The sequence below is a fragment of the Harpia harpyja genome, chromosome 7 (assembly GCF_026419915.1).
Source record: "Harpia harpyja isolate bHarHar1 chromosome 7, bHarHar1 primary haplotype, whole genome shotgun sequence".
Classification (NCBI taxonomy): domain Eukaryota; kingdom Metazoa; phylum Chordata; class Aves; order Accipitriformes; family Accipitridae; genus Harpia; species Harpia harpyja.
Genome location: NC_068946.1, coordinates 14,206,193 through 14,228,829, shown reverse-complemented (window position 1 = coordinate 14,228,829; position 22,637 = coordinate 14,206,193). Strand labels below are relative to the sequence as shown.

At 44.4% G+C, this 22,637-nt stretch overlaps 1 protein-coding gene across 8 annotated transcripts in view; it reads right to left on the bottom strand.

Annotated features, from left to right (window-relative positions):
- HDAC4 (histone deacetylase 4) overlaps positions 1-3,544 on the bottom strand; it is a 265,136-nt gene extending 261,592 nt beyond the window's left edge. For 4 of the 8 annotated variants that reach the window (XM_052791428.1, XM_052791435.1, XM_052791433.1 and 1 more), the window contains exon 1: positions 3,397-3,543. The gene's annotated coding sequence lies outside the window, so the exon portion shown is untranslated. Of the gene's footprint in view, positions 1-2,758; positions 2,844-3,396 lie in introns of those variants that run through there. The other 4 variants (XM_052791434.1, XM_052791431.1, XM_052791432.1 and 1 more) reach the window with 3 other exon arrangements.
- Positions 3,545-22,637: the final 19,093 nt, after the last annotated feature.

Below are 22,637 nucleotides of genomic sequence, written 5' to 3'. Positions count from 1 at the left end.
GTTCAGGTGTCTGTAAACACATCACTCCTAGTTTAAAAAAAACAAACTTGTTTTAAGTGCATTGTTGTTTTCCCCTTTTCTGCATTAATGGGTCGCTGCCTGTGAAACATGAGCACAGCAAAGCAGAAAGTTGCATCTTGACCAACACAAAAATTAACATATGCACGAAACTACTTTTTCTTCTTTTATTCTTTTTGCTAGCAAGTCACCATCAAAAGGCAAGCAACAAATGAAACTAACTTCCACTAAGGAGTTCACCTGCATCACGCATCAGGACCTTGGTGTACTCAACCTGCTATCTCCTAACCTGGGGCTGATGGACACTGCCTGGGCTTCTCAAGAACTTCTTCACCACTTTCTCTTGGTGCTGACGACAAGTTCAGTAGCTCACACCTGCCAGTCGTCTTCTACTTTAGGACAGTCAGTTGGAGATTGCACTGCACGAACACAGACTGCTCAACAAACATTTCCTCCCAAAGGAATAAAAGCTTTCATGCCATACATATGCTTTTCTTTCAGGCCTCCATCCCATTAAGTAAATGACAAATTCCTCTGGTATTCTGAGGTAATTTTCAAAAAGCATTTCATGCATTTTCTAATCTGTCCGCTTTCTATAGCCAAGTCCTGAAACAAAACCAAGGAAATTATAGGATGGCAAAGTTTAAAATTTAAGATTTAAAGATTCTGGGATTATTTTTTTTCCCCCCCCTAAGTTCAGACAACCAAGGGCACAGCTTAGTATCAGCAACGGAAATCTGTCAGAGGCACATGCTAAAACATGCCATCCAAACATGAAGAAAAGCATAGAATCCTGGAAAGCCATGTCTTACACATTTCGCTTCATACAGAAAATCTGCAGTCACTAAAACTTACTCTTTCTAACTGGGTGGCATTTTACATTTCCAAATGTAATTGAGTGAACATGTTGCCATGGTTACAGTAGGATTCTGCAATAACTTTGTTGCCTTGTAATTGCTGTATACTTGTATACAAGCAGCTGAGCTTTCTTAATTCAATGCCCTCTTAACTCTTTCAGAGAGGCTGCGGAGTGACAATGGCAGCTTTTAGGCTGAAAACACCATACAGCGGTGGTGGAAACATCAGAAACGATTAAAACTCAGTGCCATGACAGACCGCATTACAAAAAAAAAAAAAAAAAAAGAAACCTTGCCAAGAACCAGATTATTATATAAACTTCAGAGCTCCTTAGCTTTTAAAAAATGTTGCCGTTAAAAAAAGTCCAATTCAGATAATTAACTCCAGGTAGCTTTTGGCAACAACCGAAAGCACTTTAACGGCAGCAAATACAGCACAAGTCCCATTTATTGACAGTACATAATACCAGTAAATCAAAATGCATTGGCAAGGAGATTATTCACTCAACAGTGAAATTCACTGTAGCACAGAGGGCCAAAATAATGCTTGCTCCATCTCTTCAGTCTCAAATTAGCATTATGAAGACAACAGAATACAGCTGTTGGAAACAAGCATGAAATGAAGCTGCCTGGATATCCCTGTTGAGGAGAAATGGAGAACACTGGAGAGCGCCTATACCCCGCTCCACCACCCTGAGCTACACGCCCCATCCCAGATTTACAAGCGATTTTCACATCCTGAATCCACCCACACCTTTCCAACACAGATCCCACTTCTTTGGAACATTTTTAGACCTGTAATCCAGTCTGGAATATCAGGCAAGCCTGTAACATGAAATCCACGCCTATGGCCAGAAAACAAGCGGTTACAGTGACAAGCCTAATTTATGCAAATCTTCCAAAGCAGGCTATTGACAAGCAACCAACCACCAAAAAAAAAACCACCTTCCACTACCACGAAATGCGTGCACAAAACAATTACGCAAGTGTTTTGAATAAAGGGCAGGTTTACTTCCCTTTAAATGGTCCTCGGCACTGAGCTATAATGTCAAATAATTGTTATGTAAATACGTTTGCTTGCTTAAGATGTCATGCTGCCTTCCATGCCACAAACACTCAAAAGATAACATTTAAGGAGCCGAGGGATTGCACAGCATCCTTCCTGATAAATTCCTGCAGCAAAACCCACACACAACCGCTCAGCAACACCTCACTTCACGCTCCTCCGAACGCACTATAATTTTTTTTTTTTTGCTGTTGTTGTTGTCCATTTATCGTTGCACGAACCAACGCTTCACGTTTCGAGGCGGCACACGCACTTTATTCACCACCAGCTCCCCAAAAGGCGTATTTTGGGGGGGGAAGCCGTAGCCTGTGGCCGAGGACGGAGCCCTGCCTCGGCGTGGACCTGTCATTTTCCCTTGCAGCCCGACGTTATCTCAGAACTTCCAAAAAGCGCGGGGATGATGAGGAGAATACCCCTTCTTTTCTCCTCCTGGTTACAAAAAAAAGCCATTTTTCATGATTTCTTTTGGAGGGGGGTGGTGCCCGGGGGTCGGGACGACCTCCCTGGCCCAGCCCGGGAGCCGCTGCCCCGTCAGGCAGCCCCGGCCCCGGCGTGAGGCGCGCTCCGGCGGGGCCGCGGGCGCAGCCGGCCCCCACAGAAACTTTCCCCAAGTCCCACGTTATTCCCGGGGCGGGGGAAGAACCGACCCCGGGCCGCGGCCCGCTCGGCGCCGCAAGGGCCCCGCCACCGCGGGCGTCGCCCCCGCCGCAGGGCCGCTGCGCCCGCCCCGCCGCACCGGCCAGCGCCCGCGTCCCGCCGCCCCCGGGCCCACACCCTCGCCACAGCCCCCGGCCCGGCCGCCGCCCGCGGCACTCACCGCTACCCGCATCGCTCCCCAGCGAGCCCCGCGCAGCACCGAGGCGGCGGCGGCGGCGCTGCTCGCCGGGGGGGGGCGGGGGGGAAGCAGGGGAGGAGCCGCGGCGGCCGGGGAGGGGCGGGGCGAGTGAGGGAAGGGGCGGGGCTTGCCGCAGCGCCGGCCCCACCCGCCTCATTCACAAAAACGCGAGCGGCGGGGAGGCCCGGCGCGCTGAATAGGCGGGAGCGCTGCTCGTCACACCCCCCTCTCCCCGCCCACCGCTCCGCTACACCCATGCCGAGTGATGGCGCGCAGCCGCCCCGCCCCGCCGAGCGCGCCGCCCAATCGGCGCGCGGCAGGAGCCTCCGAATGGCTCAAATCCACCCGCCACTGCCGCACGGACGAATCCGATTGGCGCCCGCAGCTGCCCATCATCTCCCCCTCCGGAACCCTCCGCGCTTCACGGTCGGAGCACAGAGGGAAAGCAGCTGCGCGCCGCCGATCCCTTTAAGAACCCGGCGGCCAGGAGCGGCCCCGCCGCAATTAAAAGCCGGCGGGCAGAAAAGCGCGCGGCCTTAAAGGGGCCGCGCCGCGGCCAGCCGGGGGCGGCGCGGGGCCGCCCGGCGCGGGGGGGAGGCGGCGGGGCGCCGCGTACTGACCTGGGTGGCGGCGGGCGAGGCGGGGAAGCCGTGCGGTGATGGCCCCGGCGCGGAGACCGCGGCGCGCGCGCCACCAACGGACTCAGCCCGTGACGGGATCCGCCATCTTGGAATTTTTAGATGGAGAGTCACGTGGTGCAACCATTTTTCCCCCCGGCCAATCAGGAAGCGCGGTTTATTTATAGCCACAGCGCCCTCGTCGTTTCCCCCCCTCCCATCCCGACGGGGGAAAAGGAACCAATCAGGCCACGCCGCAGCCCCGCCTCGTAGCGCGCGGCCCATCGCCTAGGCGACGGCGCGGGCCGAGGGGGGGGCTCAGGCCGGCGTCCGCCATGTCGGCGCTGGGCCCGCAAAGCCCCTCAGGCGAGCGGCGGAGATGGGAGCCCGGAGCGGGGTTTGCGTCTCCGAGGCCAGGCCGTGGCCCCCTCCTCAGCCTCGGAGGCCTAGGCGGGCAGGGAGCGACCCGCCGGAGGGGAGCCAGGGCTGTGGTGGAGGGTTTGCTTAGCACCGTCCCCTCCCATGTGGTGACTTTGTCCTCGCCTCTGTGGCCGAGAACAAACCGTGCTTGTGGAAGGACCGGCGTGAAGTGAAGAGACCTCCACGCAGCGCTGAGCAGCTCTTTCTAGAAAAGTCACGCAAGTGCGGCAAACTCCTCTTTTCCCCCATCTCTCCTTGACCCGCTGCTGCCGAGCGTTTCCTCCGCAGTTTTGTCCGTATCTAGTAAGAGGTGGAAATGTCACAGAAAGAAAACTCAAATCTAGATTGATTTGGCTATGGGAAACATCAGGTGGAGGACAGAACTTGTAGAGAAACAACTCCAGGTGACGCATTCTTCTGAAGTTAATTCGTTTGTAACAAGAAAAGCTACACGTTCTTTTGTCTTCTTTCCTTAGGTAGTGTGACATATCTGAAACTACGGATTTTTTGATTCTCAGGATACTAATGGAGATGGATTGAGTAGAAATACCATAGAAAATGCAAGCCACCATAGATACATAGTATTTTAATAGAACATGAAACTTTTTGTGTCAGTTTTCCGCATCCAAGATTCCACTCCCAAAATGTTATTTTTTTAATCCATCCAGTATTGTCTATAAAAAATGGCTGCTGAGTACACTGCTTTTAATAGCAAGCAGCTGAATCAAGATATAAAAACTGAAAAGGCAAAGGCATAGTTCAAAATCTTTGCAATCTTTGCCTGAATTACCAAGAGTAAAAAAAAAAAAAATAATAATAATAAAAAGGAATTGTTCAGCATACTTACCTCTACCTGTGTTTTCCTAGCAACCATTCAATATTTAATTGATTTTTCTATTTTCTAAAGAATTACCCTATTGAACTGTCAAGTCCTCTCTAGCTGCTGTTTCTTGATTGGCCAAGCCCGTGGCTGGCACAACTCTCATTTCACTTGCATTTTGTTGTTTTACCTTTGACTAGCACAATGCCTGAAACTAAGAAGTCACACTGCAAACGTTCCCTATCGTGGGAAGCAAAATACCTCAGCATCTGTATTAGCTGGTACAAGAAAGCTCAGCTGAGGGATATCTGTGAGGCACACTGATGGGAACATCCCGTCTGAGATGCATTAGATAACCATCTCAGGCTTCACTGAAGAGATCGCCAATGGCCAAAGAAAGTCTAAGTCTCAAATGCCACAACATCAAATATTATTACTCCCTTTTTTATCATGGCTGTTAACCTTTTTTTGAAGGTAAGCCACCATGGTGGTCCTAGAAAGAAGATGACCCCTTTTCTGGCGAAGGCCATCTACATGGTGTTCAAACCTCTCCTCTCCCATCCAAGGACAGCTGGAAGAGCATTCTTGTGCTTCACGTAGGTGGAGCCCTTGGCTTGAACAGAGTTAAAGGAGTTGATGGTACCAGCCCTGTGGGCACAGTGGTCTGCTTTCACACCTCTTGCAGCAGTCAGGGTCCTAGAGTGCAGTCACTGTGCCATACTCATAGCCCATTAAATACATGGGGACTTCCCCCTTAGCCTTCAAGGAGTTTCTTAACATCCTTGACTAAGACAATATGGAACATAACATTGCTATTTGTAGGCAGCCATCCCAGCACACTTCTGGTGGTTTTGATTAATTGGCTCTTGCTAAATTGTTTTTAAACTTCCAGATTTTCCTTAAAGAAAAATGAGCTCCTGTAGTTCAGCCATCTGGATTTACATAAATTCTGGGACCTGACGGGAATTGCTAACAACTTTGTCCCTCCGTCAAAATTTAACACTGGTCCTTTTTGGGTTGGTTTTTGTTTTTTTCTTTTTGAGATGTTCAGCAACTACATTTCCATTTGAAAGGGCCACCCATCTAAAAATCCTTGCCATATTGATCTGACCCCTACAGTTGCTTTTTTTCCCCATACTGTGAGCTCAGGTCTTGGCAGAGGTCAGAATTACTCTGACAGTTCCATCAGCAATAGCATCCCATTAACTTAAGCTTTCCAGTCTATTTTTAAGAGATTAATTTATTCCTGTCAACTTAAAACAAACATTACACTTTGATTATTCTAAGCTTGAGCATACAGGCAGCATGGCCTGCCTTGAAGAAGGCCTGAAGTTTTCAGCTATTCTCCCTGTAGCATGCACCTAAGAACACCACTGGCAAGAAGAGCACTACTTCTGCATAAAGCTGAAGCCCTTTTTGTTTCATTTTTAGCTTATATTGGCTTGTGGGCTTGTTTGTTTGTTGTTCTTTGGTTGGTGAGGTTTTAGGTTTCCTCTATGGTTGTTCTGCTATCTTTATTCAGGGCCAGTTTGTGTGCTCACATGTACGTATGTATGTAGGTGTGTATAAATAATCTTCTAAATTATTTTTAAGTGTCAAGAGACATATGGGTGTAAGTGCTTTAGGACTAGAAATTTACTAATGCCGACTGTGTAGCTGAAAAGGTAGTATTTGCAAAGGCTATGAGCTCCTCAGTGGATCTAATGATGGGTGGTCAGCGTAGAACCCTCCTGTGGGCAGCCAGGTGGCTGGCTGCCCTCTTGCAGCTCCCTGTTTCTGGTACAGCTGGGAGACGCTTTCAACACCAACGTGGGTTACAACCAACATTTTGCCTAAGTGGTCATTGCAGCTTCTAAATGTAACGGAGCCCAGAGGTACCCTACCTGTGTCCCCTACCTGCATCCCCCATCCCCATACCCTCAACTCTAAGGGTTGGATGTTGTACTGCTGTCGTGGTTTAACCCCAGCCAGCAACTAAACACCACGCAGCCGCTCACTCACTCCCCCCCACTCAGTGGGATGGGGGAGAAAATCGGGAAAAGAAGCAAAACCCGTGGGTTGAGATAAGAACGGTTTAATAGAACAGAAAAGAAGAAACTAATAATGATAATGATAACACTAATAAAATGACAACAGCAATAATGAAAGGATTGGAATGTACAAATGATGCACAGTACAATTGCTCACCACCCGCCGACCGACACCCAGCCAGTCCCCGAGCGGTGAATCCCTGCCCCCCCCCACTTCCCCGTTCCTAAACTGGATGGGACGTCACATGGTATGGAATACACCGTTGGCCAGTTTGGGTCAGGTGCCCTGGCTGTGTCCTGTGCCAACTTCTTGTGCCCCTCCAGCTTTCTCACTGGCTGGGCATGAGAAGCTGAAAAATCCTTGACATTAGTCTAAACACTACTGAGCAACAACTGAAAACATCAGTGTTATCAACATTCTTCACATACTGAACTCAAAACATAGCACTGTACCAGCTACTAGGAAGACAGTTAACTCTATCCCAGCTGAAACCAGGACAACTGCAGACCCATTCTCTTGGCTACAAACTGCAGAGGCTACTTGCTTGGCTGCATCAGTTTCCCCCAATGCTTTCTGCATTGCTGAAGTAGTTTAAAAAGAGGAAACGAGAAGAAAAATGTGCCCTAAAAGTTGTCATGGAGTGTAAGTTTTATCTTCAAAATTTGATTGATGCAGTACTAGTGGTTGTGGGTGTGAATATGTGTATCTATTAATATCCAGTCTAGGCTAACCTGTGCATAATGACAGAAAATTAAACCTTGTCATTGTTCATGTAAATTAGAGCTCAGATATTAACAAGAAAAAGTATACTTCCTATATGTTAAATCCAACTGTATATAGCGTAGTCTGTTTTTACTGTAATTGCAGCTGAAAAATTTACTCAGAAGCCATTTGAAGTAAAAAATAAAAATAAAAAAAAAATTGGCAGAGGTAATTCATAAAGACTTAAATAAAATGCAATTACAGAACTTCCCGCCTACCTCCACCTCATCTTTAGCTGAACTCTACTTCTTGTTTGTCAGGAATGGCTCCATTTTTCATGTTCTTAAGCAGGAAACAGCCATCACAACACTCCAGCTAATTTTCCTCTCTAGTCAAATGGATCTGGTGAAAGTAAAATAGGGTGCCTCAGCTTTCCACTCTAATCCTGCCTCTCCCATCACCTCTGTGGCCAAAAAAAGAGTATCAAGTTAGGAAGAAAGCCAGCAGGAACTTCCTCTAGAGCCTAGCCACTGAAGAGCTACTCCAAGTGCCAGTGCCACTTGCTTCTTTAGAGAGGGTCAAGCCTAGACACAAGTTTCTACCTGGTAATTGCTTTTTCTTCTTCTTCCTGATCAGATAGTTGCCATCATTGCTCTCCCTTGATATTTCTCTCCTGCCAGCCACCCTTCTTTGCTTTATCTCCCACTCCCATCTGTTCTGCAGCCTTCCTACAGCACACTTATTTACTCCTTTCTGCCATCAAAAAAAAGAAACCCCAACAAACCAACCAGACTTAAGACACAGCTGTAATGGAACAGAGAATGTTAAATTTACATCGCCCCACTCCTCTGTTTTCCTCTGGCATACCTTTGTTTTGTTTTGTTTTTCCTGCTGAATATTCTTCGGCTGGGACTCCTTGTATCTTCATACAATACTCTTGCAGAGAGAGACTTCTCTTTTTTGCTATGCTGCAAAATCTGTCTTCTGTGCAGAACAGTCCTGTCCAGCTTAATGTGAGCTGTAAAGGAGAACAAGGTGGTTCTCCTCCACTTAAGGGAGTGCCTGTTGAGGCTGAAGAAGCCTGTATTTGGCTGCAGAAGCTATTTTTCCAGCTTGTCTGCAGACCCAACACTTCATCAAGTCTTCATCACTCAAAGACTGAAAAGCTTAAATTCTGAAGCATTAAGAGCCAGTCTCTAAGAAATGAGTTATTGCTGTTGTCTTGGACAAACTCAAGTCCCTGTCCCCCACTTGAAAAAAAAAAAGCTAGTGAAGTTCAAAGTAAAGGTCACAATGTAAAATTTTCTGTCCTCTTCATATTTATGCTTTTTAAAAATCCTTCCATTGTATGTGCCGTTTCTCAAATTATACTCTTTATTTCAGTAATATCAAATACAACACGATGTCACCAAATGCAAGAATTGGTGACAGTAGATTAGAGAGCCACACAACAGGCAGCGCTTACTTCCCATGCTGGAGGTTTGGTGGAGGCTTAGTGCAACGCAGCTGGAAACACAACCGCGCGTTTGCCACAGAGATGTCAGGTAGCTTAGCTCCAGCATGTTCTGCACCTGAATTACACCTGGAAATAGCCACGCTGTGCAGCGCGGATAGCAGGGGCAACCGCTTTCTTTGAGCTGCAGTAAGGAAAAATCATGTTGCCGCTGTTCAAAAAGTAAATCTAAGGAAGATGTAAGCTGAAAAAGTAGAAAACTTACTGAAAAAGTTTACATATGAAGACTGCTAGTGAAGATACGCGGGATTGTCATGGCAGTCATTTTATCATGAGTACAATAAACTTTTTAAATAAGTTTCCTTGCTAAATCTTGTTTTGAACAATTTTTGCTGCATTTTATAAATTCTGTATTTAGTTAGCACTAAGAGGTATGGTCTCAGCTGTGTTATATAGAGAAGAAATGTTCTACAGCCATTACAAACCACTGTCCCAAAGTTCTTAGAGTGTCATCATCCCTCTTGATTAAACTGAAGAGTTAAAAGTACAAAAGAAATCTCTTTTCCCTCTCAATTGTTTTTTTTGGTTCAGTCAATTTTAGTGGCACACTAAGGCTTAAATTTCAACATAAACAAGAGATAAGTCTAAAATTAATATGTAATCTTTGTGAAGCTGAGGCTATAATAATTGTTGGATACACTTAGTTTACCAATGATTGTTTTCCGATTCTTAATATTAAAAAAAAAAAAAAAAAAAAGGAAAATATTTATTTCCTTGAATTTTCATCCATGGCAGCTGCTGGGAGAAAAGTGTGTGTCTCTATAGTGGGAACCTTAGAGGAAATATTGATTCATTTTTCTATTCTGTCTCTTTACACTGGCAGGGGAGGGGGGGAAGACATCCTGCATGATACAGGGTGAAAAACAATTAAAATCTAAATAAATGTAAGAAAAAAAAACTGATGAAAAAAGCAACAAGTTACTTTTTCAATAAAAAATTTATGCAGTCTGGCCCCTGGGTGTTGGTTTTAAGTGAAGATATTGACTTCCAGCTGAATGACGAGTAGAATATTTTTCTACTGAAATATTGATAGTAGATTACACTAAACCACAAACTATCTCCATAAAGCCCATCATTTCTAATCCTAATGGTGTTTTCTTTCCCTTGGATGACTACTACATTCATGATATGATGGCTTTATTCTATCTGGGGGAAAAACTTTTTACCATATAGCTAAATTAACTTGTCAAAAGACTTCAAACTTCGGAAGCTTTTACAGCTCAATTCAAAGCTATTATTCAAGATTGAATGAGAAGGCTGTGGACTGTAAAAGCTGGCAAAAAATAAATTTCACAAGCATTCACAAGTTGAATGGAATACTTACTTTTTGTTCAGGTTGTGTGTGTTTCATTGAGCTGTCTCAGAATAGCTGTATTTTGCCTATAACCCCCTTGCTCTGCAAAGAAAGGCAGAATGCTTTTTTCTGCTGCTCTTGAAGCTGTGACCCAGTGCATGCTTTTTCACACACACTTGGTTATATTTAGTTTGTGCCAACCTAAATAAGTGTCAACCAGCTCTCCAAAAATGTGGGGAGCACAAAAGAGAACAGCTAGCCGCTAAATTGAGGCAGAGCAAGAACACAATTAAAACTTATTTTTATCCTTTTCTTTTAAAATAAGATCATAGAGTATCTTGCAGTCAGCTACAGCTTTCTCATGCAAATAAAAATGCCTGGCTTCAGGAGCAGCAACTGCCTTTAAGGAGAAGCAACTTTCAGATTTTAAAGACAAGTAAGAGCTGGCAAAGCTGATACTTGGAGCCTTTCCTTTCGCAGATCCAATCTACATTGGGACAAAGCTTGAATAAAAAGCCAAGCCAACAATTACAGCCCCCGAAAACGAACCCAGGGCTCTTAGACACAGGATTCTGTGGGAAAGTGTGCAAATAGATTCACAGGCAAAGGATGTGGCAGAATGGGATCCGTAATGGCCGGCATGGCGAGTGGCCTGAATTCAGCACATTCTCGATGCAGCTGCCTGTAGCTGGTCTGTGGGGAATCCTGAGCACAGGAGCAAGTCTTAAATACATCTTGTCACTAAGGCCTGCAGGGAGGTTCTGCCATTCACTTGGGACCCACAACTCACTCTCTCATTCAAAAACTGAATTAGAGGCACTTCAGGTTTTTTAGAGATGCCTAGAGCTTGCAGCATTTTAATGTGTTCAGAGCACACACCCACGAAAGGGGGGGTCCAACTTCACTTCCCTCTTCTGCCTGGCAGGTTCCTCCTCCATAAATGACTGTGACCATGATGGCACAGGATAACATCCCTCCTGCTGTGAAGGCAGGCCACCGAGCAGAAGGATGTGCAGGATGCGTGAGGTGAGAGAGCAGGCAAGATGTTAAGTTCCTTAGCCACTAAGCTATAGAGAGGATTGAGAAACATTTAGGTTCTGGAACACCATCTGAATTTAGGCTGGTGTTGACAGGATCAGCAGCATAGCACCAAGATGTTTTGGGGAGGAGTTAATAGCTGCCTTCATAATAAGGTAGCAACCTTCTGAAGCTTGGGGAAGAGCATTTTTGAACTTGGGTTACTAAACGAAAGCTAACTATATTACTGGATCTGGCCTTTTTCCTGTAAGTGCCTTGGTCCTGCATCTGTAAAATAGGAATATTATTGTTTTCCTTCCTAAGAACAAGATGAGGATAAATGCACTGGGATTTCTCACCCATTACTGGGAGACCTGCAGATACAAGTGAGGCAGCAGAGCATCAAAAAACTCCCAGACCATCACCAGGCACATTTGTGATTCCATGGAAGAAGGAAAACTTTAGGCTGTGGCAAACTAATAAAGCTGCTGACAATTTCTGCCTACTGTAGCTCTATTCCATTAAAAGCAAATGGCAACTCAAATATCTGTCACAGCTGTACAAGATCAATAAACATAGATTCTCTTTTGCCTTCTGTACCGCTACATGTTGACGTTATCACTGCTTAGTTCTGTCCGCTGGTTGTAGATGGCCACTTGACATCAATGCTGAAGAGCACGCTTCAGTCAAAGCCCCATAAGGCAGGAAGTTTATTTTATGCACACTGAAGCCAAGACCAATCCAGATACAAAGTACATCAAGAGTGCCCAGGGGCAGGAGCTTGGTGCTGCTCAGGCATAAATCGTGTTTTGTGAGATGTGGGTTTTTTTGACCAAGGTCCAGAAGAGAGGGTGATTTCAGTTTTAAGGAGTTGAGACTAAAAGGAGCACTGATAGATGATGTGTGGGGGTAAAACTGCACGGACCTTTCAAATTCCCAATTTCTTCCTCCTCCGTTTTGTTTTTCTAAGGGTTATTTAATCTCATTTCATATGGACCACAGCTTTCTTATTTAGAGTCCATGCATTTCCTGAATACCTATATCTATTAAAAGGCTCGGGCAGCTGTGTTTTGCACTTGGCAAAACCTCAGTCATCTTGTTTTCCCTTTCCTATGACAAAACCAAAACCATAACCATAGCTAGTTTTGGATTTGAACCCACTAGGAAGTACTAAAAGACCTCAAATTTTCTATATCTGCTTATGGGGGAGCAATCACTGTGGTGTATCAGCTTTTCAGATCAAACCTTCCTGTTGCACGTCCAATAAAGAAGGGGCAAAAAGATGGGCACAGAAAGGAGGAATACACAAACAGAGGTGTCAACCTAGCACACTCAGAAAGCAGAGCATTAGAATAAAATATAGCAAGGAGCAAGATCCATTCTTGCTGAATATACCTGAATGCGCTCACATAAATAATCCAGAAAATTCTTCTGAAAGTTTTAAGTCTGGAGCTCACACTGGGAGGCTGCCTGTGGATGTATAGGTCTTGTGTTGAAACATGCCATCTACAGATCATTCCTGTAGCACTGGTTCAGCTCTTTATGCGGAGACACAGAGGCATCTAAAGAGGGAAAATGCTCAGATCCATATCTCTCCTCTTTAAGATTTTTTTCCTAATGCTTGTTCCTTACCTGTTGTATCTTAAAAACTTGTGTTCGTTACAAGCACTTTCACCGAGTTCTTAAAAAGCATCACAGCAGATCCATAGTGTGCCAACAGAAGTACAAGTGTCCAGAATAGCAACAGTGAAATGGGCTTGTGGAAAATGGTATCAAAATCATGAAAGGAATGTCTTGAAAATCTGAAGAGTTATACTCAGACCCTGTTTGCCACTATTAAATAATTGGGTGGGACTTTTGAATCTAGCACTCTCATTGGCAGTTATGTTGTTTAATAGAAAGCTAAGACACGAGTATTCAGCCATTAATGTTAAAAATAAAATTTAGAATGTATTATGACGAGAGGTCAGAAGAGTCGAAACCTCTGCAGCCCTAGAAATGTCTGTGTGTGTGTCTCAAAAACATGAGCAGAAAGGAGAGTTACTTCTCTCTTCCAGGATCACTAGGCAAGATCAGGCCTCCAAAAGAACCGGAGGTCCCTCTAGCTTTCTTCCACAAAAAAAGGAAGAAAAAAGGCAGACTTCACATTCTGAAAAGAGCAGATAGCAGAAACCCCATGGTGCCATGGACTACATTTACGGAAAGAACTGAATGGGATAGAGTGGAAACTAAAACTGAAGAGTTGTTTCAAAAAGCTGCAAGGCAATGGAGACCAACCCAGAAATGGAATGTAAGTAATTGAGATATAGATCAATAATACCTACACTGCTTAATAAGTACTGTATATTTTTCCTTTTGGAAAAGGAAGAGTTTGCAATAGGTACCTCTAGAGATGATGTTGCAATGGGACGTGTCTGTATCGTTCCAGTAGAATTGGTTTAGGTTGTTCACACTGCGATACTCTGGCATCCGAAGAGACAAGGCACACAGATCTTTGTTCATCCTTATCAGGAGCTTCCTATCAGGTTAGCAGGTGGCCTGTTGTGTATTAAAGACTCAGTTATGAACACTGATGGGAACTTTTCAAACATCACACGTTAGCAGGCTAATATGGATAACCTCTAGGAAAGCTACTGGACTGACTGGGAAACACGAGTATGATAAATAGGGCCTCTGCCTTGTACTGGAATGAGGGGCAGGACATGTTCTGGCTCATACATAGAGACTAAGATGCAATGGTCATATGGTAGGAAGCGTAGTGGGGCAAAATTGGGTTGTGCTTCTATACAAGCAAGGAGAAGACAGAAAGCGTTAGAGCTTTTTCTTTTTTTTTCCTGCTCATCTGGTCAAGTGAACAAAGGACAAGCAGTAATTTGCCTGATTGCAACCCTGACACTCACAAACAAACTCATAGTTTGGATAAGGCAAGTAGGTATGAAAGGGTTATTAGAGTATGGCAGCAGAGGACTAGCTGAAGAGTGGGAGAGCACATTGCTTATAGTTTCATACTTTCTTCTGAACCCTGCGAACCCTAGCTGCTTATCTCCAGCACCAAAGCACAAGAATACTTTTTGTCACCTTGCTTTTGGTAAATCCAGACAACTGTTCCAGGGGATTACTTGTTAAATTATCCACAATGCTACAGATGCGAGGCTGTTTATTTTGGTCATACATTTCAAAGAACAGTTTCTCCAGCAAACAATGTAACAGCTGTGGCTGATAAAACTCCTGGGTATAATCATTATCCTCTTTTTCCTGATAGAGACCATCACAGATTTACCATTGAGTTTTGGCCTAGTTGCTGGTGCTCTACAGTCAGCCAAAAATAAAATGGAAATGGGTATTCTTAACATGACAAAAGCAAAAAAAGAATTTTCAAGGTCACAAAACTGAAGGAATTGCAATTATTGGACCAGAGGAAGGAGCTGTGTCCTACACAGGTATAGGAATGTACTTCAGATGTGACTGTATCATTGCAGATGCATTTCTCCTGTGCATGGCCATATGGATCTTGCCACAAGACCGAGGATTTTGGAAGGTGGACTCCTGTGCCATGGTGAAAGAAGTTCTCTGAAGATCTCTTACGTATTTCAAAGCTGAATTTCCAGGAGCATCCATCAGTTTTGGGTTACTGGCAGCTCTGTTCACTAAGGGCCTGACTGTCTGCAAAACCATCTCTGAAGTCACAGTCCAAAAATTTAGCCTGAGGTTTCTCCTCATACAGAAATCATAGTCAGACCTGGAAATCACTTTAAAAGCATGGGCATCCTTAACCTTTAATATGCAACTGTACAGTGCACAAGGTACAGACAGCTGCACACCTTCGGCAGAAGAGGTACTTGCAGCTCTTCTACCATGTGTGTTTTTGCAAGGCAACTAACCCATCAAAATTCATTTTTCAAGTAGTGAATGCAGCACTCATGCAAGATGCAAAGCCGACAGGCTTTGGTATTGGATTTCCTTTCATACGAGCAGCAACCCCTTACAGGGCAAAGCAGGCTCCTTCTGACTGTCTTGCCAGCCCTTCTCAACAGCTGCCTTGAAGACTCAATCCTAAAATTGTAGGGCTGTTCAGTGCCCTTCTCTGTCGATTCAATCGCTGGTCTGTCTGCTCCAACTTTCAGCGAGGATGCCAAGTGAAGTGGTGGTTTCTGTGATGCACACACCTGACCGCCAGGAACTGGAATGAGACCACCAACTTATTTCATGTTGGTTACTGAATAACCACTGGAGGTTTGCAGCTTTCCATCACTACCAGCCTGGACAGGATTCAAACCAGCAACCTCAAGCAAAAATGATCCCTACTCCTGATACATCCCATCTTCTCTATGTTTTAATGAGCAAGCAGGACAGCCCCCTATTACAGAAAAGCAGCCTTACAGTTGGTTTTAAAGAAGCATTTTTGCTTTTCTGGACTTGAGCCCAAAATTCCACTTGGAGTAACTCTCACTCGTGTCAGCAGAACACCACCAGCCAAATATAAACTTCTTTTTTTTTCCCCTTTAATTGAACTGCTATTCTCTCAAATCAAATGCAAGTGTTATCATCACTCCAAACTAAGAAAGATCACAGGTGAATGTTGCCAGTGAAATTTTAAATCAGCTGAAATGGCTTTACTTTTAGCAGAAAGTATCTTTTTTTGCTGGATGTTTCCTCACCAAGCCAACTGTTAGAATTGAAATAGGGCAGGGTTCTAGACTATCAACTGCAAAAGATGTTTTTTCTCTGATTTCCTCCTGCCTTCAGAAGAGGTATACAGCACCCTCATTTCTCTAGGCTTTGTTTAACTCTTCACATTGGGGGGGGGATGATTATGTCAAAAACACACCCATTTGCCACGGCCGCTCACTTCATTCCCAGGACGACTACAAGCTTTGCTGGCAAGAACAATTCTGTCCTGTCACTGCTGAGCAGGTTTGCTAACACAGCTCTGCAGGTAGTGGCATTTTTAGTATCATTCACACACAGGAAGTCCAAACACCAGAAGAGCAGCATTTACGCCCAGCCCAGATGCCTTGAAGTCCTCAGTTCCCAGCAAGCCCTTACCAAAAAAGCCTTGCTACAACCCTTATCAATTAATTTCCAGTCTGCATGGAGGCTTTAAAGAAAGCGGGGTACAGAGATGCTGGAGAATGACAAAATACAGAGTTAAAAAATAGAGTGGAAGTACACATCTACTGCTCATTAACTGACTTCAGATGATACCAGCTTGCTGGGGTTTTTTCCACAGCTCTGGTGGGAAATGTTTTATTTGCTTAGTAAAGTTTTCACATGCAATATGTTGTTGCTGTTTTGTTTTGTTTCTTAAATCCCTTACCTATATATTTATCATAGACGGATATTATACCCTCGCAGTAAAGAAACACTGCAAAGTGCTAGTTAACTTCTCACAGCTGACTGAATAATACCATAAATACAAGGGTACTGAAATGACAACAATAAGGGGATCTGTACTTTGAACAATAAATATGAACTGTAGCTGTGCTTTGGATTTTATGCATGCTCTCGCTAATAGGTATTCAGCTTGTGTGGGCCACTGACATTTAAATAAACACATGTGCAGTCCAAGGGGGTTGGCTGCAGATCCTCTTGTCAATTGAATCCAGCCCTGGGAACACTAATAGAGCGGTTCAGGATTGCAGAAATTCCACGCTGGGCTAGTCCTCGGTGGTATCTCTCCTGAAACCATAAGACGTCCTCCATGGGGGGGAAAAAAAAAAAAAAGTGACAATGGGGATGAGGAGGGGTGGAAAACCCAAAAACATGTGGCTTCAAAGAGATTTTGAAAATACTGCAAAGAAAAATGTCTGCCAGCCTGCCCTTTTGCAGGCTGAAGGAGAGCTCTGCTTCTCTGGAACTGAGCTAGCTTGTCAAACTTAACAGTGTTCTTATACTGCATCAGAAAAAACCCCACCTTTTAAACAGAGCCATTATTTTTTTCTTTGCAAAGCAAGGCCACAGAGTACACTCATGTAAATCCATTACTGATATGAAAGGAACAGGCGCCTGGGTTACAGGACCCAGAAGGATCCTGAGACAACAACTTTCCGCAGCACATGAGTTCCTCAGGCCATCTCTGCACACGAACACAGGTTTGAGTATGGTGGAATAAGCTCGACTGCATTTCTGGAAAGGAGAAGGACTAATGCTGTAAGTCTTTCTTTACCTGTTACAGCAAACCAGTCGGTAGCCCTAGAAATCAAAAATAATTTGGCAGCTTCAGACAAACTGAGGGGCTATAGGCACGATGTTAATCCTCAGCACCTCATTCCAAAGTAAGAGAAAGACTGGGAAATGTCCCGAGCACTTGTTTTGCATGGCGCACGTAAACCACGGGTGATGCCTTGAGTGTTTGTGGGACATCAAATATTCTCCCTCACTGTTGTAGAAAGCATAGTTTCACATCCAGGTGTTACCTTTTCTCAGCACCAGTGCATACCGGTGCAGATGAGGGATAACCCAGGAATAAGAAGACATCAACTCCAGGGCTGTCAGCCTCTGAAAAAGGGAAGTGGGCAGTTAAAAAGAAAAAAACCCAACCAAAAAAAATAATCCAAAGGGGAATTCATTGAGCTACTTATCACCGAGTTTAACACTGAGCAAAGCAGTAGAGGCTATGTAATAGCATTATAGATAATTAGAAAACTAGGATGAAAAAACATGCTTTTGGTAGCTGGAATCATGCCTCCTGGGGAATTCTTTGTGGGCATCAATGCATATGTAAGTAGGGGCAATTTACTTGATACCATGTACTCTGGTTTCTCAAAAGCTCCTTCACCAGGGGCTCCTAGGAAATTAATCTCTCCTGGGATTAGAAGAAAGGTTCTCAAGTGAATTCAAAACTGGTAGAAAATAGGAAAGAACAGGTAGAAATAAATGGTTATTTTTCACAGCGGAGGGAATCCCAGTGGAATCCCACAGCAATTTGGGCTGTGGCATGTGTTGTTCTCAGAGCCTAAAGGATCTGGAAAAGGGATGTAGAAGCAATTTGCGGAGGATAAAGAAAACAAATATTCAGTAGCAGAAATTAGTGCTATCTACAAAGAGCTGCAGAAGGACTGAAGGACATGGCAGTAAAACAGAGTACCAGGTGCTGATAAACAAGCAGTAGCACAAAAGCAAACTGACCTCACCATAGTCCCTCCATTAGTTACTACCACTCAGGAAAGAGAGAATTCAAATCAACAAAAACATCAGTTCATTCCCAAACAGTGAGCAAAGAGATGAACAGACTGTAAGGAATTGCCAAGGAAATGGCTTGATAAATCCCTCCCCTTAAGTTATAGTTTACATCTGGCCAGTTACTTCTCTGCCTGAAAAAGAGGTGACTTCTGGATCTCTGTCACCTTTTCCATCAAATCAGGAGGTGTGTGGTGGTGGTGAACGCATCATCACTCCTTCTAAGAGTACAAGAGCACTGTTTGAGGGACATTCTTAAAATGATGCAGATTAAAAACCAAAACAAAGCACTTTTTCATGCAGATCCTGGACTTCACTACCATAGACCATTGTGGAAGCCAGAAAAGTGAGCATGCTCCAAAGGCAATGAGCCAAAATAGTGGAAGGTAAGCTGAACAAAAAGATCTAGGAAACATAAAAATAGAGAAAAACCTCTAGCTCAGTAAGCTGTTATGCTGCAGTTTGCTAGGAGGGTTTGCTGGAGCCAGCGTAACGCCTGTTTTTATGCTCCTTCCATTAAGCGTCTGCTACCAGCCAGTGTCAGAGATAATGCACAAAGCTAGCTGACCCTTCTTCGGTCTGCCTTCATACAGCTGCTCTTGCGTTTCACAGATTAACTTTGGATCCGGACATAATTGGTACAGAAAGGAAAACATTGAAAGAAGTCTGGGAGAGAATGTCTAGCATGCGTTCCTAATGGAGCCAGTGCTTTCAAAACAGTTCATCTAAATATAGTTTCCAAAGAAACGCTGAAGTCAATAGGATTTAGGCGTGGATGTAACTTCTAAAGCATGCTACTGGGGTAGGAAAAAGGAGTATTTGGAGCAAGGCGAATTTTTCCCACAACCACCTTCTTGATGGGGGACAATCGGAGACAGGATCCTTGTGTGTGAAGTGTCTGAGGAACAGACTAGACAAATAAAACAAACAATCACAATAATCAAGTCACTGGAATCAATTACTTCTCATCAGCAGTCGTCTATACCTTGTAAAGGAAATTAAAGAAGAAATAATTGAACTACCAGCCAAGCTTGTAACCTGCCATCCGAAGCTGGTTTAGTACCTGTTCTTGAATTTTGCATTTAAAAAGGGAGGACATCGTATAGATGAATAAGGATATGGCCATAGAGAATCAACATGATTTCTGTAAGGGGAGGTTTTGCCTCACGAAACTATGGTCATTCTGTGAAGGAGTCAGCAAGCGTGTAGGTAAGGGAGACAGTTCCTCTAATCTTGGATTTCCCAAACTGTTCCCAGTATTCTCCTTCACTGAGCACGCTGAGATGCCATGGGATAAGAGGAAATTAGAATTAATAAAAAGCAAGAAAGAACGCTAAGCAGAAGGTACAAAGCTAATGTTAGCCGAGGTTGGTGATCCAGAATTAACTAGGATATTTCAGTACGTGCCCACTTCCGCTTTTGCAGGAGCAGAACGGCACAGCCGCTGTCTCGCCGCGGCCCACCACCGCAGCAGTGGAGCCTCTTCCCTTGCAGCAGCCACAGAGCTTCCCGTTGATTTCACTGAAGACCTGGCTCACCTTCCTTGCCAGCCAGCCAGCGTCATGGATAAGGCTACTTTCCAGCACCTTTCACAAGCATCACTTTTTTTAATTAAAAAAACTTTCATTTGCTAGACATTTCCCAGAGCATCCATTTCATGGAGAAATATTTCCAACTGCAGCAATGTCTGCAATCAGCATGCATGCATGCTGAAAAACTTTACAGGTTGCCACCAAGCCTGTCTGATCCAGGGGTTGCTGAAGGCAATGCTGAGGCTGATGGATGCACCTGCCTGGTCTAATTGCTCCATTTAGCAAATCTGGGATGCTGGTTTGGGTGGAGCTGGGTGCTTAACTCTGCCTGAAGGTTGGAAAGCTAGAGGTGCTGCTGTGAGCACAACACAGAGAAAGAAAAAGTAATATGTCTTGGGGCAGAGGGCTGCCTGAAAAAGCAGACTTGAGCTTCAAGGATGATGTTGCATTTATTTGCAGAAAAAAAAAAAAAAAAAAAATCACACAGTCCTGACTCCAGTATTGTCCTCCTCCTTGTGAAAACAAACCTGGAGTAAGATACAGTTGTATAGAAATACATTCAGTGCTTTCAGTTAATGGAAAGATTCCTGTTGATGTCAATAGATATTGGCACAGCCCTCAAGTGAATCCATAAAATACATTTAGATCCAATCACAGAGTTAACCACAGGGGTAGTTGAAGGTGCTTGAAGTCCCTGGCATAATTCCCAACATAGCTAGCATGTGGACAGCAGCATTCCCAAGTGTCCTGATCCAGCCACAGTACTGTGCTCCCAGCTGCCCTACTCAGGAGCAGGGACCCCATCGGGTTATGGGTTTCTCTGAGGGATGAGCATCACCTTGCTGGAGAGGCTGGGAGCCTTGCTGGGGGCATTGCAGGTAGACGATCCAGCCCCAAATTCTCACGCAGTGCCCGCCAGGAAGCACAATTTCAGGTGCCAAATCTAAGAGTGGTCTTAGGGAATATATGCAAACACCTGCCTAAAAAGCAACTGAATTGAGACCGCCAACTCATTCTGCACAGACTACAAAATATTTACTATGATTTCCATTTCCCCAGCAAGTGAGGCTCAGATGTCATATTGATTGGGTGCAATGTAAGAAGCTTGACAGACAGAAACGATGCAGAGCAATCTGGAAAGCATGGGAAGCTGGGCTCCACAGAACAACACATATTTTTCAAGACAACCAAATGCAACTATCTGCATGTAGGAACAAGAGCACACATTGCATTTCAAGGACAAGGGACTGCATTCATCGGCGACTGAAACCAGAGTCCCTGGCAAATCACTACCTGCACAGGAACCTGCAGGAAGAGGGGAGAGCTCATTTCAATACTTGGATACATACACGGCAGAAAATCAGCAAAGCACTTTGGCAAGACCACAGCTGGAAGAGTGCAGAAAGCACATCTGGAAAGCAGCTATTCAGGGAAGAGGCACAGATCTCAGCTGAAGCCTGGAAAACCTGCCCTGAAGACCAAGGCTGAAAAAACTCACCTCATCTTGGGCTGGGGTGATGGTCTGACAAGTCTATAACAACCTATATTGGAAGAGCAGGAGGAGAGATTTCTAGAAAAAGAGGTCTCCTGAATTTAGGAGAAATGGAAACCCAGTGGCTGAGTACAGCAGGACTCTGTCTCTGGACTAGTAGTGAAACGTTCATGTGCTAACAACAAGAGTAATTGAAACAACCCTGCCATGCGGCAGAGTCCTCCCTAGCCACCACCAGACCAGTCTATAAGTCCAAAAGAGATATTTCGCTAAAAAGCTGGGTCCAAAGGGAACCCCCAGGAAACCTATTGTTTAAAAACCTGCATCCTTCTTGAGCATCACAGCAACACCTACTTTCTGAACCAAGATCAGATTTCTTACCCTTCGATTTTCACATGCTTAACAGTATAAAGTTCCCAGAGTGGCTATATTATTTTCTTTCCATGTGTTACTAGACAATCTTATGTTTTCATTTGTCTGTAGTTACCAGGTAGCTGAATTTATTTCAGTTAAGGGAATATTTCCTTCAAGAACTGAAGATAGCCAAATGCCCCAAAAGATAATTTTAATTCTGTGGGAAGCTGTTTTATGACATTATGATAATATCTGCTATATATTTTGGTGATCTACTGCTATGCCTTAGGTTCTGTGTTTAAACAGCTGACTGGTGTTATGGAGCATTATGTGGATTTGTTTACACTCACCTGAGTTATTGCTAACAAGAAGTCTTTGTTAAGCATCATAGGACTATATTTCTTTGTGATGGAAAGGTGATACCATTACACTGCAAGCAGAACTAACCCAACGTTTTCCTCTGATGGACTGATTGCTGTTATCAGGGAACCCTGTGATCCCTGCCCACGGCACAAGACGCTGCTATGCAAAACACAGGATCCAAGAAATTAAAAAACAACAACAACAACAACAACAAAAACTATCCACCCTTTAGACAAGTGCCCCTTTCCATCTTCAACAAGATAGCAAATCAAACTTAATTCAAATCAAAATTACCTCAAATAGTGGCTGCAGTGTGCTTGTGACTGTTCAGGAAATTAGGCTGGAGAGGAGAAGGGCTTGAGAATTTGGGGACAGGGAAACATCTTGTACGTGATTGAGACAAAACCAAGGACCTGGAAAAGACTTGGACAAAATGCACATGATCAGCAGGGCCTGTCTGGGACCATGCCTCTAGCCCAGTCCCACCACAAGCTTTGTCCTGCAGCAAGCGGTGAGTGTGCTGATCC